We start from the raw sequence: 9,245 nt of genomic DNA, 5'->3' as shown, positions 1-9,245 counted from the left end.
CGTGATTTTTAGCATGGGTATAGATAAGGACCTGGAGAGTGACATAGGCTACTTTTCATCCCGGAAAATCAAAGAGTTCCCACGGGATTTTTAAAAAACCTAATTCCACGCGGACGAAGTCGCGGGCATCAGCCAGTCTTATTATAAATTCCACTAGCTAATTCCCGCGGCTTCGTCCGCGTGGACTACGCAAATTGCAAACCCCTATTTTACCCCATGAGGGGTTGAATTTTCAAAAATCCAATCTTAGTGGATGTCTACGTCATAATAGCTAACTATCTGCATGCCACATTTCAGCCCGATCCGTCAAGTAGTTTGAGCTGCGCGTTGATAGATCATTCAGTCAGCCAGCTTTTCTAAATTGTCTCTGGTCTGGTGAGAGGTTACGGCCGTGGCTAGTTACCACTCTACCGACAAAGCCGGCACGCCAAGCGATTTAACGTTCTGATACGATGCCGTGTAGAAACCGATCAGGGGTAGAATGGGTTCAACATGGCATAATCTTGTACCTATATCAAATATTTGAAAAGAGCAACCGCCGAGTTTCTTGCTGGTTCTTCTCGGTAGGAAAGGCATTCCGAACCAGTGGTAGATGCGTCCGACTATTCGTAAGTACTTGTAAAAGTTTATTCGAATAAAAAAGATTTTTATTTATCTATTTAATAAATAAAACTGCCTTACCCCTTGCAAGTTAGCCCGCTTCCATCTTAGACTGCATCATCACTTACCATCAAGTGAGTCAAGGACTAACTTGTATCGAAATGAAAAAGTTGGGCGATATTAGATTTTGGATAGAAGCCGGTGTTACTATACGGACCTATTATAATGGACGATTTTGACGACCTCCCTGGCGCAGTGGTGAGCGCTGTGGTCTTAATAGTGGGAGGTCCCGGGTTCGATTCCTGGCAGGGGTTTGGAATTTTATAATTTCTAAATTTCTGGTCTGGTCTGGTGGGAGGCTTCGGCCGTGGCTAGTTACCACCCTACCGGCAAAGCCGTGCCGCCAAGCGATTTAGCGTTAAGGTACGATGCCGTGTAGAAACCAAAGGGGTATGGGTTTAGTAAAAAAAACTGCCATACCCCTTCCAGGTTAGCCCGCTATCATCTTAGACTGCATCATCACTTACCACCAGGTGAGATTGCAGTCAAGGGCTATCTTGTATCTGAATAAATACGGAAGTCTATGATACTACTCCCTCAAGGTGATACTTATTACTTAAACAAGGAAACATTTGTTTATAGCTTAATATTCAGCTATAATCCGCCATAACATATTATATAGTTAAGTAGATATATTATATTGTTATGGCGGATTATAGTGAACTAAGCTTGTAGATATTAGAGCGGGGGCACACGATGCGTTGCGGCGGCGCGGCGGTGCGGCGCCGGAACGGTTGTAATATGTACGAATTGTCAGTTTAAACGTAGCATGTTCATATTAGCTGTAACATAAAAATGCAACTCCTCAATATATCGAAGTAGGTTCCCTGCACATCGGATTGAAAGAGAGGTGATGCAAAATTATTTGGGTTAAGTAGTTAGGCAATACGATTAAGACAATAGTATGTAAGATTTCTTTATTGGTATTGTTAGTCCATAAGCAAGAGTAGATCATAAGCCGGCTATCAATAAACATCTTTCACCGTTGCCGCATTTTATTATTACCTACGGTCTCAACATATCTCACGGTGTCGCTGCGTTGTCTTACATCTAGAAATATCTGTGGCATGTCGCACGATGCGCTCCGGCGCCGCACCGGACTTGCAACCACCGACACGAGGCGGGGAGGGGTGAATGCGTTGCGACGTCGGAGCCGCACCGCTCACTTGTTTATTCAAATCAAATCAAATCAAATCAAATCAAATCATTTATTTGCACGATTGCAGGTACAATGATGGTGTTACAGTGGTTTATTTACAGCTACAATCCGCCATACAGTGGGCATGCAAAATTTATTTTCTTATTATCTATTATTAATAAGCTATTTTTTAACTTTTTTTTAGAATTATAATGGTCAACAGTCACATATCACATAATATAATATAATATCACATATCACATAATAATTATCTACCTGTAATATATTAACCAAGAAATAATTAAAAAAAAAAAAAAAAAGCAGACTATGAGCAGACTGTCCAACGCTGCTACGGCGCCGCTGCGACATAACAACATTGCGGCGCCGCACCGCTCGTGTGCCCGCTGATACGGTGAAATGTTTGCGGTGCGTCGCCGCAACGCATCGTGTACCCCCAGTCTTAGACTGTAATCTATAGAGCGTGCTTTGACTTTGCTTAGACTTAAGTCACTGTTAAAACGAGACAGATGTATGTCAGCTACATAACACTGTCTTGTTTTAACCGTGTCTTAAGTCTGAGCAAAGTCAGAGTGCGCTCTATAGATCTCACCCTTAGACTGCATGGAAACACCCACGTATTATTCTTCTTCCTACGTCGTTACGTCAATAGGGTACTATTTACCCTAAAGTGATTAAAACTACCAAAATTAAAAAAAATATTATTCGATCGATAACCAAGCGCGCCCAGTGGGATGATTCTCTAACTCAGTGTCTCACTGAACGATAGCCACAGAGCTCATTTTTTAATCCGTTGAAAGTTTTCTACGAAAAAATATTTTACTTCCACCCAGTGAAGCAGCAATGTAGAACCAACCAACCTCGGTGGCTATCTATCATTCTGTGTTAGACATTGAGTTAGCGAATCACTTAGCTGGTCTGAGAAGAGCCCACAACAAAGTCTGCCCGGCCGTGTCTGATGGTCTTGGACTTGAACGGTCATCGTGGCGGCATCATACAAGGCACAATATTAAACGGGTCTATTTGGTTCGACTTGTTTGTTCGTGTGTCGGTCTAATCTAGTAATTGAGTCTAATTTCAATTCACTCAGCCTACGCTACGCCCCACGATTTTATTTTAGTCTGATCAAATGCTCTAGGATCTAGATAGATGAGGACAGTGGGGTGATGACTGATGACTGATACCTATCTAATTATTTTTAGAGTTCCGAACCACAGAAGGAATAAGGAAATCCTCATGGGATCACTTCGTTGTCTGTCTGTCGCGTCTGTCAAGAAACCTATAGAGTACTTCCTTGGAAATGTAGGTAGGTAGCACACATAAAGGGGAAAACCGAAAACCGTGAATTTTTTGTTAGATCACAAAAAAAAAATTATGTTAAGTAATTATTATATTAATTAAAATGTGTCCATGCACAAATAATTTGTATTTTCAACTTTCAAAGTAAGATCACTTTACCAAGTGGAGTATCATATGAAATAGGCCCAGAGCCTGTCTGCGGTAAACCCAGTGGCGTGCAGCTCATAGAGGCATAAACGCACTGCTTACCCTCATTATAATAAGTCTATGCTTATTTCTCATTTTAACCTGCCGTAAAATAAGTTCATACCTAAATGCATACCCTGGCTTGAACTCCTGTGCACGCCACTGGGTATACCTAAAAGCCTGGTTCAACTTACCCTTCTAACCTATTGCTACTATGACACACTCAACCGCTGGAGAAACTTGCCAGGGTTAAACCACTCGAAAGCGCTAGTTACATCCTTCAACAAGAAGGTAGCATCTGAGATGCTGGCGCTTAACGTTAAATGACGTTATGCAACGTGCTTGCGGTTGTAAAGGTACTGGCAGGGTACAGGTAGAACGTAACGTAGTGTTTATATACTGTTTGGGTACTGGATAGTCGAAAATAAGCAAGCTGCGGGAAAGCGCATTCCAGCGAGGTGCGCAGATATTTCCGTCAGGTTGTACATTAAAAATAGTGACATGCTAAACTTTTATATTGGAAATAGTACAAGAAATATAAAGTACCTAGCTTTTTGTGAACTGTAAAATGAAAAGTCATTTTTAAGTTGAGATTTTTTGTCGAGTTGATAATTTGAACTTGTGTAAAGGTCAATAAACCTTTCTTTTAATTGAAGCCGAACTCATCTTTATTATTAGGCATAGTTATTATTATATTAACTAGCTTATGCTTGCAACTTCGTCCGCGTGGACTACACATATTTCAAACCCCTATTTCACCCCCTTAGGGGTTAAATTTTCAAAAATCCTTTCTAAGCGGATGCCTACGTCATAATGGCTATCTGCATGCCAAATTCAGCCCGATCCATCCAGTAGGTTGAGTTGTGCGTTGGTAGATCAGTCAGTCAGTCAGTCAGTCACCTTTTCCTTTTATATATTTAGATTATAAAAGTAGGATTTTTCTCATAATTGCGTAAAAATTTCTATATATATAAAAATGAATCGCTGAATGTGTTGCTAAGCGCAAATCCCAATATTGAGCCTTGATAGCTCAACGGTTAAAAGAGCGGACTGAAAACCGAAAGGTCGCCGGTTCAAACCCCACCCGTTGCACTATTGTCGTACCTACTCCTAGCACAAGCTTAACACTTAACTAGAGGGGAAAGGGGAATATTATCCAGTCAGTCAGTCAGTCACCTTTTCCTTTTGTATATTTTTATTAATTACTAGATATACATATTAATTACTAGATGATGCCTGCGACTTCGTCCGCGCAGATTTAGGTTTTTTGATTGACGCTATTAACGCGTTGAAATGTCTCGTAATTTATTTTTCGCACTAAGACTCCATGGCCCCAGGGTCTCCACGGCAAACGACACAAAATTGTAACTATCGATAAGAGAGGCATACTTGTGCTGCTTGCCGTTTTCAGCTGTTTCTGCTGCGGCTCCCGGTCTTGATGCTGTCTCCCTGATATGACACGGGGCCAAAGTGTCAACGCACGTTGCGTCCCACATTAGCGCCCGTCCCCGTTCCCAGGGAACCAGCGTCAATCCATCAGGTCTCTTGCCATCATCCCGACTAATCCCTGCCGGCTCAATGAACGCAGAAACGTTTATGGTGGCAAGAGACCTTTTGATCGTATCGTTAAGAGAGCCATGCCTAAATAGCCTACCAGCCTACTGATTCGCTAACTCAGTGTCTAACACTAAATGATAGCCACCGAGCTCATTTGACATTTATCTCTAATCCATTGAAGGTTTTCTACGAAAAAATATTGTGATATCACTTGATGAAGCAGCAATGTAGAACCAACCAATGTCAAATGAGCTCGGTGGGTATCATTCAGTGTTACACACTGAGTTAGCGAATCACCTAGCAGAGCTCCTTTGGCAAGAGAGTCAGTGGATTCCTTTATCAACCTCTTAGGGTACCGTAACCGTACCTCAAAAGGAAAAACGGAACCCAGATAGGATCACTTTGTTGTCTGTCTGTCTGTCGGTGACAAGAAACCTACAGGGTATTTCCCGTTGGCCTAGAATCATGAAATTTGGCAGGTAGGTCTTATAGCAGACATTCAGGGAAAAATCTAAAAACCGTGAATTTGTGGTTTGATTACACAAAAAAATTAAATTGTGGTCATGAACTAATAATTAGATTTTCAATTTTCGAAGTGAGATAACTATATCAAGTGGGGTATCATATGAAAGGTCTTGTCCTGTACATTCTAAAACAGATCTTTATTTATTTTTATGCATCATAGTTTTTGAATTATCGTGCAAAATGTCGAAAGCCTGACTCGCATTTGGCCGGTTTTTTTCAATCTGTGGAATTATTTACTTACATTTAGAACTTATCACTTCGATCCAAGACTTATTTACCAAAACACAGCCAAAACACTCACTATATATTATAACGTACGATCAAGTCGACAGGTGACTCGCACTGGCCGTGAACGCGGGTCGACGGAAGCTTATAATACCTACCTTGCGAATTACGTCTATGTGACCGCATCCTTGCATACTTAGCGCGAGTTGATAGTTTTCGAAGAAATTCGATGGCGAGTTTTTTTATTGTTCATCACTAGCTGACCCGCCCCCGGCTTCGCTCGGGTGGAATTTAGAAAATCGGCGTGGGGGTAGGAGTTTTGTAACCGAAAACCCAAATATCAATTTTTATAAAAATAACTTGGAAAGTGACGGACTTTCATACAAACTTTCATCCCCTATTTAATGCCATTGAGAGTAGAATTTTCAAAAACCGTAAAACATGCATTTTTCATTCTTAATCGAAAGCCTAAATACGAATTTTCATCGATGTAACTTTAAAAATGACAGACTTTCATACAAACTTCCATACCCTATTTACCCCCCCTTAGGAGTGGAATTTCGAAAAATCCTTTCTTAGTGGATACCTACTGTTTACAAAGAACAGACCCTCCGAATTTCATGTTTCTATGACCAGGGGTTTAGGTTGTGCATTGTTATGTAAGTCAGTCAGGACTTTGAATTTTATATAAATAGATGATCAACCCATCGCCGGCTCACTACTGAGCACGGGTTTCCTCTAAGAATGAGAAGGGATCATTTTAAATTATTTATTTGTAATCGTCAGCATTAACAAAAGTATTTTTTACAAGATTAACCAAATAAATTCGACCTGTCGCGTACCTATCTACTATAGAGAATAAATACTTAGGGTGTCTGGCAGGGGGTTGCCGTTATACTTAGTTTTAGGCAATGCATGACGTGTTTTAATATAATTTTTAATACTATTCTGAAGAAAATATAAAAAATTAGACTATATACTCAGACGTAAGATTTTTTACATCTTTATTACCTGTTATCTCCCAAAGCTACCATGATCCAAACAAACGTTCCTCCCAGTGTTGGGGACTAACAGAGCAGAGAAAAACAGAGAAACTTTCCGTTTTTATAAAATAACGAAGGTCTGGCACGTGCTGGCTCTTAGTCCATAGTTACTATGAAAACTTTCCGTGCGTTTAAACCACATGAGTCTTACTCTGTGTCTAAACTATGACATTCCCGTCTAATTTTTTGTGGTTTTCGCATTTATCTATTTAACTATATCCATGTAAAAAATCTGATCAATCCGTTTCTCCGTTGCGGCGTAATTGAAGGACAAATTAACAACCCAATAAACCTACAAACAAACACAGTTTGATGACCAATGGATCATTATCATTCATGCAGCAGGATAACATGCAGCTGTTGATTGCGCAGAATTTGTTAATGTCCATGATTATTTATAAACGACGATATATTTTGACGACCTCCCTGGCGCAGTGGTGAGCGCTGTGGTCTTATTAGTGGGAGGTCCCGGGTTCGATTCCTGGCAGGGGTTTGGAATTTTATAATTTCTAAATTTCTGGTCTGGTCTGGTGGGAGGCTTCGGCCGTGGCTAGTTACCACCCTACCGGCAAAGCCGTACCGCCAAGCGATTTAGCGTTCCGGTACGATGCCGTGTAGAAACCAAAGGGGCATGGGCTTATTAAAAACTGTCATACCCGTTCCAGGTTAGCCCGCTACCATCTTAGACTGCATCGTCACTTACCACCAGGTGAGATTGCAGTCAAGGGCTAACCCACGGAACAGAATTCTTTCTGTTCCGTGGGCTAACCTGTATCTAAATAAATAAAAAAAAACATGAAAAAATGCAATTTTTAACTTGTCAAATTGTTACTCGGCTAAAACTTATCAAAAGACAGTCATGCATGTGACTGGAAGACGCAGTGTTGGAAGACCCCCCCACTAGATGGACGGACGACATCAGACGAGTCGCAGGGAGCCGCTGTATTCAGGCGGCGCAAGACCGTGGCGTGTGGAAGTCCCTACTAAGAGACCTATGTCCAGCAGTGGACGTCTATCGGTTGCTGAGTCACAGAGGATCAAACAATACAGTAGACAATATCTATGAAGTAGGCGTGTAGATTCTATACTAAACAAAGTTTAGTCAATTAAACTACAGAACGAATGAAATATAAATAAATCGAAACTATTGTTTTTTTTTATCAGAACTACATTATGGCTCCATAAAATTGATTGATTTGTTCATAATATAGTTGTGTTTCACAAATTGATAAAAGGAAAAATAAATAACTTTATTTAACCCGAAAATGAAAGGGTTATTTCATAATAAATATTTATTTTGCATAACAAGAATGGGCATTGCAATTTTTCGAATTAGTTGAAGCAGCGATAAGATAACAACTAGGGGCTAACACTTTTGCAACGCCACCATAAAAATCGGTTTCGGCCACGGGCGAGTTGGACTCGCACACGGACGGTTCCGTACCATCATATTATAAGAAATAACACTTTAACTTTTTTAATTTTCGTGGCGGCCATTTTGACAGTACAATTGTCACTGTACATTTAGACAGTCGTACTGTAAGTGAACTTTTGTTCTTTTTGAGAAAATAAACTCTTTAAACCTGTAGGTCGATCAATCACTATTACAATCTTGTGCGATTCTTGTTGCAACAATGCATTGTAGCCAGGGCCCTCTTTCCCACTGTGCACTCTGGGCACGTGCCCAGGGCCCACGACCGATAGGGGCCCACTAGTCACTAGTCGCTGCCACCAAAATCCAAATCAACAAACTATAAACGACCGACCGCTACTTTATTCCCGAAAAACCTATTTAATATTTATTTCTATAAAATCAAAGGTCAAAAAGGCCCTCTCAAACATAGGAACATAGAGATTGTTAATTAACCAGTCAAGACTGACTTATATCCGAGCCTTCTTGTTTTTACCTACTCTGTCAAGATTATAGGGGCCCCGTTATTTCAATGTGCCCAGGGCCTCCTAAATAGGTTAAAGACGGCTCTGATTGTAGCCAATAGTGAGCGGGCGTCAACCAATTAGCGCTGATTGCGATCGTGACATTGTAGCTGTCATTTTACCGCAATCGAGCAGCTGAGCGCTGAAGTGTTTCGATGGTGGAATTGTATGAATGTTGGTGAGATGTAAAATGTCATATAGGTCATACTAACCCTGCGAATGTTTTGGCCAAATTCTGTGACAGGCATCGCGCGCGTGCAACTCCGCTCGAGTATGTTAAATTATATTGTTGTTCGTTGCTATCAAACAATCATATCACTTATCATCATGACCAACCCATCACCGGCTCACTACAGAGCGCGGGTCTCCTCTCAGAGTGAGAAGGGTTTTGGCCATAGTCTACCACGCTGGCCATGTGCGGATTGATAGACTTCACACACCTTTGAGAACATTATGGAGAACTCTCAGGCATGCAGGTTTCCTCACGATGTTTTCCTTCACCGTTAAATCAAGTGATATTTAATTATTTAAAGTAGTTTTAAGTTTGTCTTTAGGTTTTATATGTCTAACATAGCAAACATATAAAACCTGTATACCTACTAATAATACCTATGCCTACAGACGTCACGCGATAGGTAGATATGGGAAAAAACCTACAT

At 40.8% G+C, this 9,245-nt stretch overlaps 2 protein-coding genes across 3 annotated transcripts in view; one reads left to right on the top strand and one right to left on the bottom strand.

Moving 5' to 3' along the window:
- The window catches only part of LOC117994491 (acyl-CoA Delta(11) desaturase-like), an 18,224-nt gene extending 12,467 nt beyond the window's left edge, over window positions 1-5,757 (bottom strand). Inside the window, exon 1 of the mRNA XM_034982417.2 lies at window positions 5,625-5,757. The gene's annotated coding sequence lies outside the window, so the exon portion shown is untranslated. The remainder of the gene's footprint in view (window positions 1-5,624) is intronic.
- Window positions 1-9,245, top strand: part of Tnks (tankyrase) — a 92,515-nt gene that overhangs the window by 60,208 nt on the left and 23,062 nt on the right. The gene's annotated exons all lie outside the window — the stretch shown is intronic.

This window comes from Maniola hyperantus, chromosome 26 (genome assembly GCF_902806685.2).
Source record: "Maniola hyperantus chromosome 26, iAphHyp1.2, whole genome shotgun sequence".
Taxonomy (NCBI): Eukaryota; Metazoa; Arthropoda; class Insecta; order Lepidoptera; family Nymphalidae; genus Maniola; species Maniola hyperantus.
This window is presented reverse-complemented; position numbering and strand designations above follow the sequence as displayed.